Below are 7,924 nucleotides of genomic sequence, written 5' to 3' on the forward strand. Positions count from 1 at the left end.
AGAACCATTGGAGAAGCGATCCATTTAAACCCAATGAAGATAGTTTGTAGAGAAGGCCTTGATGCCATACTCGATCAAAGGCCTTGGAGATGTCACAAAAATACAGCCCTAACCTCTTTACCCTGATCGAGAGCTTGACAAATATCATTGTATAGATAAACTAATTGATTAACTGTTGAGTCACCTCTTATAAAACCTGATTGGTGAGGAGTAAGCAAATTATTAGTGACAAGATGATTATACAGATACTTATGAACACATCTTTCCATCAATTTTCCGATACAGCTTAACAATGAGATAGGACGGTAATTTTCGGGACGTGTTGGATCAGATTTTTTAAAAATAGGAGTTACATTAGCAAGTTTCCAGGGTGTAGGAAAGGAAGAAGAACGAATAAGCTTGTTAAAAAGGCTGCGAGTGGACTGGCTTAAACATGCGCGGCTTCTTGTAGTAATTTAGGGCTTACAAGGTGCTTTTGGGGGATCTATTAAGGATAATGAGTCAAGCACATCCTGCTGCGTTATGTTAATGTTTGATAGGCTAGGAATGTTTGTTTCAGTAAGGGGTGGAAGTATTGAATCCTTATCATCTACCTTTGATTGCGAACTAAAGAAATCGTTTAGAACTTCTACCTTCTTTTGATCGGATGATGCAATGATATTGTTGTAATTTAGTGAAGGTATTGAACTTGAGGATTGCTTCTTTGTTAATTTTTTACTACATTTGTACCATTCTTTAGGGTTTACATTATTTGAGTTGATTTTTTCAATTAGTTTATTTTGATACATTAATTTAGATTTTCGTATTAGTGTAGTGACATCGTTTCTAATTTTTCTAAATTTTGACCAATGAAAATCGGTATTGTTTTGTTTGGCTTTTTTGTGAAGTTTGGCTCGTTTTCTAATTAATTTACGGATATCGTTATTCATCCAAGGGATGTCACCAGGTCTTATTGTTACTTCTTTGTTAGGAATAGTTTCGGATGCTACTTGGATAATTGTTTTAGATAAAATGTCCGCTGACTCATCTACGTTGTCATTAGATAAAAGAGAATGCAAGTCTGATGACCTTAGTTTATCTCTGAAAGTGTCGTAATCCCCTTAATCGTATAGCCAAATACGTCTCTTAAAATTATTCTGCTTTGTTAAAATTATTCTGCTTTGGTTTACTTAATTTTAGGACTGCTACAACAGGACAATGAAAACGTATGAGATCAGGAATAAAGGGATCGGCTACAAAGCTAGTGATAACATTTTGGTGGTAATTAATAAATATGGGGTCTATCAAGGAAGAAGAATGTTCAGTGAAGTGCGTTGGAGAGGTTATAAGTTGTTCTGCATTATAGGATTCAATAAGTCTAGTCATCTTATTTGAGGATGATGTCTGAGTATTGATATTGAAATCACCTGCAACTATTGTGTCATATGTCTGTACAGAGAAAGCGCGGTCGACACTTTCTTCCAGGAGTTGCCAGTATTCATTGTTTGAGTCAGGTGGTCGATAAATACCGCCGACAAGAAGTTTTTTGGAGTGAATAATAATTTCAACCCAAACTGCCTCAAGCCTGTTAATATGGAGATCCTGTCGAAAGTCAACGTTTATCCCATCTCGAACATATATTGCGACGCCCCCACCCACTCTTGCAGTTCTATCACAATGATATGGGAGGCTAAAGTTCGCAATTCTGAGGTCTTCGTCGGGAGTATTAGGAGAAAGCCAGGTTTCCGTAAATACAAGAATATCATATTGTTGGGCCTCGATCTCAATAATATCTAACTTTGGCTTAAGACTTTGAACATTTAAATGCATAAGGCTAAGACCACAACTTGTGATTTGTTGGGAAGAGGAGTCAGAAAGTGATGACAGAGAGGAGTCGTCAGAAGGAACTGGACCAGGATTTTGATGTATATCACAAGACAATGTAAGCAACAGGGTTGATTTGATTGTTAGGCATACTATTGTATCGTCTGCAAATAGTCTAACCTTGCCTTTAACACTATCAGGGAGGCCATTTATGTTAGATAAGAAAAGGCAATGTCCCAGGACCGAACCATGGGCGGACATCAGAAAGAACTGGTAGGTTGTCAGGGTTTTGACCATCGACAACGACCTGTTGGGTGCGACCATATAAAAATGACCTTGTCCTATTGATGACCTCTGATATTGATAACACCTAGTCTGTGTAGTTTAAGGAGAAGCTTGTGATGGTCGACTTTATCAAATGCTTTGCCGAAGTCCATGAAAATGACATCGGTCTGTTGGCCTTGCTGTAAATTGTCGTGAACTTTCTGGTGAAACTGATAAGCTGGGTTTCACAGCTATGTTTTGACCTGAAACTATGTTGGAATTTGCTGAAAATATCAGGCTTATCGTAGAAAGACATGATATTGGTGACAATTATATGCTCCATTTGTTTTGAGACAATGCTGATATATGCCTGTAGTTACTATGCTTACATTTTGGGCCTTACTTATAAACAGGAGTAATGACTGCATGTTTCCAGTCACGAGGGACAGTACTAGTTTTTAAGGAAATTTGGAAGATGTGTGTGAGAACTGGGGCAATTTCAGTATGAAGTTCTTTCAATATTAAACCTTGGGACAGCTGGTCGTTACCAGAGGCTTTGCTTGGATTTAAACCTTTGGAAAAAAAAACAATTATAAAATTAAGTAGTATGTGTTTAAGCTAATAGGAAACATTATCAAATAAGTTACACATCAATTTAGTAATTATTATATATATACATATTATTCACATTTTTTGGTCATTATCATTATTTAAAAAAAGATTAACTTTCATTTTAATTTTTTGGATATGATCACTTCAGCTGTTCAAAAATCACAATGTCAAAAAGTTAATAGACTTCATGTTGGTACTTCACAATTCAAAAAGGTATTTAATTTTGCTGTGATTTATTTTCTTCCCGCTTAAACATGCCCAGTGACGTCCCCGTCAAGTAGATAAAGAGGTAGGTAAAATAGGTAGGTAGGTATGGTAGGTAAGGTACTTTAGTAGGCAGATAGGTAGGTATGTAGGTAAGGAAGGTTAGTAGGCAGATAGGTAGGTAAAGTATGTAGGTAGGTTAGTAGGTAGGTACATGTATGTAGGTAAGATAAGGTAGGTAGGTAGGTAGGTAAGAAGCTGGGACATACATATACGATAACACATCACATTATATCTCAGAATTAAGGTAGGTAGTTACTTGATAGGTATATGTTCACAACTGCAACAATAATGAGGTTAGAATTCAAAGACAGAAGAAAACATATTTAGCGAAACAAAGCAAATATACATACAAATATATTGTACGCGCTCGTATATTTCAACAATTTATGACTTTCATTGGTATATTTTCTTGGGTTTAGTGTTTGGGTCTGCTGCCCGGGTAGACCATTTCTGTGAATACCATCACTCGTCGCAAACAAATTCAATACTGATAGTAAATAGTAGAAAGTTGAAATTCTGTAAAAAATACTTATAGATATAGAAACACTTATATTTGTAACCATAACTGTTAGAAAGAAAACCAGAAAAAATACTTTTTCGACAGTTTGCTTTAAAAAAAAAGTATACATAAGAAGGAAAAACATGCTATGAGAAATGTGGCTTCATATTTCATAGACAGTTGTTGTTACAGTAACATTCTCTGTATTTATTATTCTTATTATTCTTTGTCTATTTAATATAACATTAATGTGGAGTCCTAATACACAGTCAAATATCCAAAAGATCGAGATGGAACAGCGCACAGAATGCTCGGTGGCTCACCAGCGATTACTTACCCAGAGCAGTAATCACAAACATGCTATGTGAGTAACAGTGAAAACAAAAGGATTTATAGCCAAGCTACTAATGTTTCAGAAAAGATCGTTTACCTTCGTTGCTGTAGCAATGCTTAAACATCATCGCCTTTCCCTCAAACAAATCTATAATCAATGTTTCTATTTATCATAAGTCCTCTTTTTGTTTGCAATTCCACCATTATTCTTTGGAATGTTCTACAGGACCACGCTTCACAAGCCTCTTCATTAAACGAATTTATGTACATATATAAGGTTCATATCTCTAAGACAAATATTCTAACACGTTCCAATGTTTCACCCTTGAATTTTGTTCAACTGGGACAGAGTGAGAATCCACATTAACACTGCGGATGACCACGTGACCAAAATCGTACAATGGGCTCATAAAATGGCTGCCTTCCCGCTCGGTTAAAGCAGTGAAATTAAGGTAAGCATACAGTTAACGTTAAATTTATATGTAAAACTAGGCCGCTTGGAATCCCTGTATAAAAACCACGTACTGTTCTGTTATTGGTTACTTTGTAGCTCTCTCTGCTTAGGCCTGAAAGTCGAAAAAGTTGTTTTGGGTGATGAGTACAATGGCCGAACAGATACTAAAATGCGTTGTTATAGGTAAAAGAAACACATTTTGAGCAAAATTAGCAATGACATCTTCTGCACAATCGGAAGTTTGTCCGTCCAGAACAATTTCCATCCTTTATAAAGTTGCATCGAAGTTGTGCATCTTTTTATAAACGAGTACAATGGCCGAACCAAATTTAATGAGTACAATGGCCGAACGATTTTATTGCCTATCCTATTTCGTCATTTTTTTCCATTGAATTATGCTTGTTTCTCGCTTTCTGTCTTTGAAATCATACAAATATGATATTTGAAAGTAAAAAGTAGGAAAAAGTATTAAATTAAATGAATTCAATTTGCTTGCTATAAATTCTCATCTTAATAGTATTTTGCTTTGATAACTTGGAAATAAAGTCAGGTTTTTTGTTTTTGTATTTGTTGTTGTTGTTGTTTTTTTTGTATTTCAGACGCAGAAAAAGTGGTTCCTTTAAATGAAAAGCATATGGAATATATACGTAATGTACATATTAGATTAAGGTAGATTGACATGTTTGGGTAATACACCAATGTTAAGACGAAAGGACGTAAATATAACAGCATAAACAAAAGAAAGAAACAAAGGGTTTTTATGATAGTGAATAAAGGATAAATATATGAGTATACTCATTAGATTACAAGAGATAGAATCTATCATACTTGTCAAATATACGAAATTTACCTGGCTGCTAGATTCCAGTAACCGAATGTTTATCATTACTGTATTTTCTTTAGAATATTCGCCAACGCTGTTTTACATTGAAGCAATTAATATACCGAAATGATCAAAAATAAGGTAATAATCTCAACAAAAAAAAAAAAGAAAAAAAAAGAAAATGAAGAAGAAAACTCAATTAAGTTCATATAATTAAACATGCTGTGTCATACGCTTTGTTGAACATGATTGATGTTCTTTCTTTAACACGTACATTGGCAGGTTTTTTTTATTGTATACATAACATTGCATTCTTACATTTCCTAGCTTTACAGAACGTCGGTGCTTGTTCGTGCGGAGTGGCACCTGAGGTCTTCCTACACCAGTAAAGCTTGAAAGTCACCACATGTCCTCCACAAGAAAAAAATATATATAAAAACGTAAGTTTAACTTGGAAGTATCGCTTTCGCGTCGTATATTTCATGTTTACCAAATTAATTTAACGTATTCCAGATTTGTAGTCATAACAAGTTATTTAACGCCAAGAATGAAATGGTTATATATTTTCTACGCAGTGTTAATTTACTGTGTTATATTTATATAAGTTAACCCTACTTTACGTAGTATGGGTCGCGTCTTTTATTGCATTGATTTAAATTCAGAATGCATCTTTTCACTCACTCATGCAAAACATGTTGCATAATATTGTGGAAAACATTGAAATTAAAAACCTTTGAATTTATCAAAAGTAATTCAACGGATGTATAAAGTCATTGCACAGATGATTTTATACAAATATACTGCATTCAATGTTTGATGATGTTTCAGCAACGTATTTAATTTTGCATTTGAAGAGTTTTAGCGTTCCCATTTGTGATATTTTCCTTTAATTTTCAAAGATAACTATCAACAGATATACTGGTAGACTAATATTAATGTTCATAGTGTAAAGAATTTATAGTATTATAAAGATATCATCAAACGCATCATTGGAATACATTTTATGACTAAATTTCTTTTGCATTTCCACCATACATAGAGCAACATCATCGGCATCAACAATTTATTTCAGCATTAAGTAATACATGTATATACATTATTTCAAGAATGCAATACAATTTAATTCGTGTTATAAATATGGTTCTTTAGTTATGTTATATAAATACAGTAAGGTCCTGCAAAGGTACGTGACAATTAAGAAGAAATACAAAGAGCAAATGAGGTGATCTTTAGTTGGCGTGTCTGTAAAAGGAAACACATTGTAGTTTAATCTTTTATTAACCTCTAATCATAGTTCAATTCTTAACATCAATACAAAAATTTTTTTTTTATAGAAATACATTGCACACAGCCATTCTAAAATAGAATTATAAGAGACTACTATGTATATATTATTTACGGACTTTTACAACATTTCTATACCAAATCTTTAAAATAAATGTTTAATGATTTTGTCAATCCTGCAACAACTTTATTACATTACCGAACATAGCAGAACTTTTTTTTTGATTTGTACATAGTACATCATCATATACATACAGTAATGATTTTCAAGTAACATTTTCATTTTATGACATTACCAGGGATAGCTGATACTAGCTACTCTTGTCCAAGACATGAGTTTAGTAGCAAACAGATTAGCAAGCAATTTCTAGCACATAATAAAACCTTAAAAATAGATAAGAGCTCAGCATTTATATAAAATTAAAATATAGTTTAAAACTTACAGAGCAAATAAAAAAAAAACCCGACAATGATAAAATTCACCATATATACATAATTTAAACATTAAGTAATAGCTTAAGACTTATTTTGTTATAGAGAATTTTTTGCATTTTTTTCTAACCATATCAGGGTTGGAGAACAGAAATTTTAATTTTGAGGCCCAAATGGAAGATTGGGTAACCAAATGTGTAGCCTCAGTAAATAAAGACTTTTTCATAATCATTTAACATATTGAAATTATAGTTAACATTACAGGCTTTTGTCTCTCCCTAACATACATTTGGCATTTTAGCATAACATGGAGTTCTGATCCAACACAATCATACAATCACTTACATTGTAGTAAGTAGCGGTTTAACAGAACATGATCAAAGTACTTACATTACATTGTATATTTAATTTAACGAGGAATACTCTTTTTTATTTATAAACATTTATACATTTGTATTTATCAGAATACTTCTATATTACTATTATAAATTAAGTTTTTGGACAAAAAAAATTAGAAACTATACTTTGTGTTCATTATTAATGTTGAATGATATGTAATTCGAAATTTCCCCATTGTCATGTATAATACATGATATTGCTTAGGCGGTGCTAGGGGGTGGCAGGGAAGGTAGCTTGTACTTGCCAGTCTTCAACGAACAGCTCAATTAAACTGATCCTGCAACGCATTTTTGTCATTTTGTATACGTTCTACTTTGTACGTTTTTTTACTGAACTTATGATGGATTCAAAGTGCCTGCATACTTGTTACTAATACAAGTCGTAGATGAACATATTAAACGTTTTTAATATTAATTACTTTTGGAAATGAAATTAATGCTTGTTTCAAGATATAAAACAAAGATTATTGTGAGGAGAAAAAAACAACAAATAAAAATGAGCCACATTGTAGAATTATGTAGGGCTCCGTAGGTTTTTCTTTATCTTATTCGCATATGCAGTACTACATAGAATAAACTGTAAAGTTCCCATTAAAGTTCGCGAGTTAATGGTTTTAACTTAAACAAACTTAAGAAGTAATGTTTCAATAGCTTTAGTAAAGTAAACGAAATAAACCTACAATAACTAAGACAAATTATGAATGCATTGACCTCGTCAAGCATTATAAAAGGTGCATATGAATAATTTACATATA

The sequence above is a fragment of the Ruditapes philippinarum genome, unplaced genomic scaffold, assembly GCF_026571515.1.
Source record: "Ruditapes philippinarum isolate M1 unplaced genomic scaffold, ASM2657151v2 ctg1300_1_1_1_1, whole genome shotgun sequence".
NCBI classification, from domain to species: Eukaryota; Metazoa; Mollusca; class Bivalvia; order Venerida; family Veneridae; genus Ruditapes; species Ruditapes philippinarum.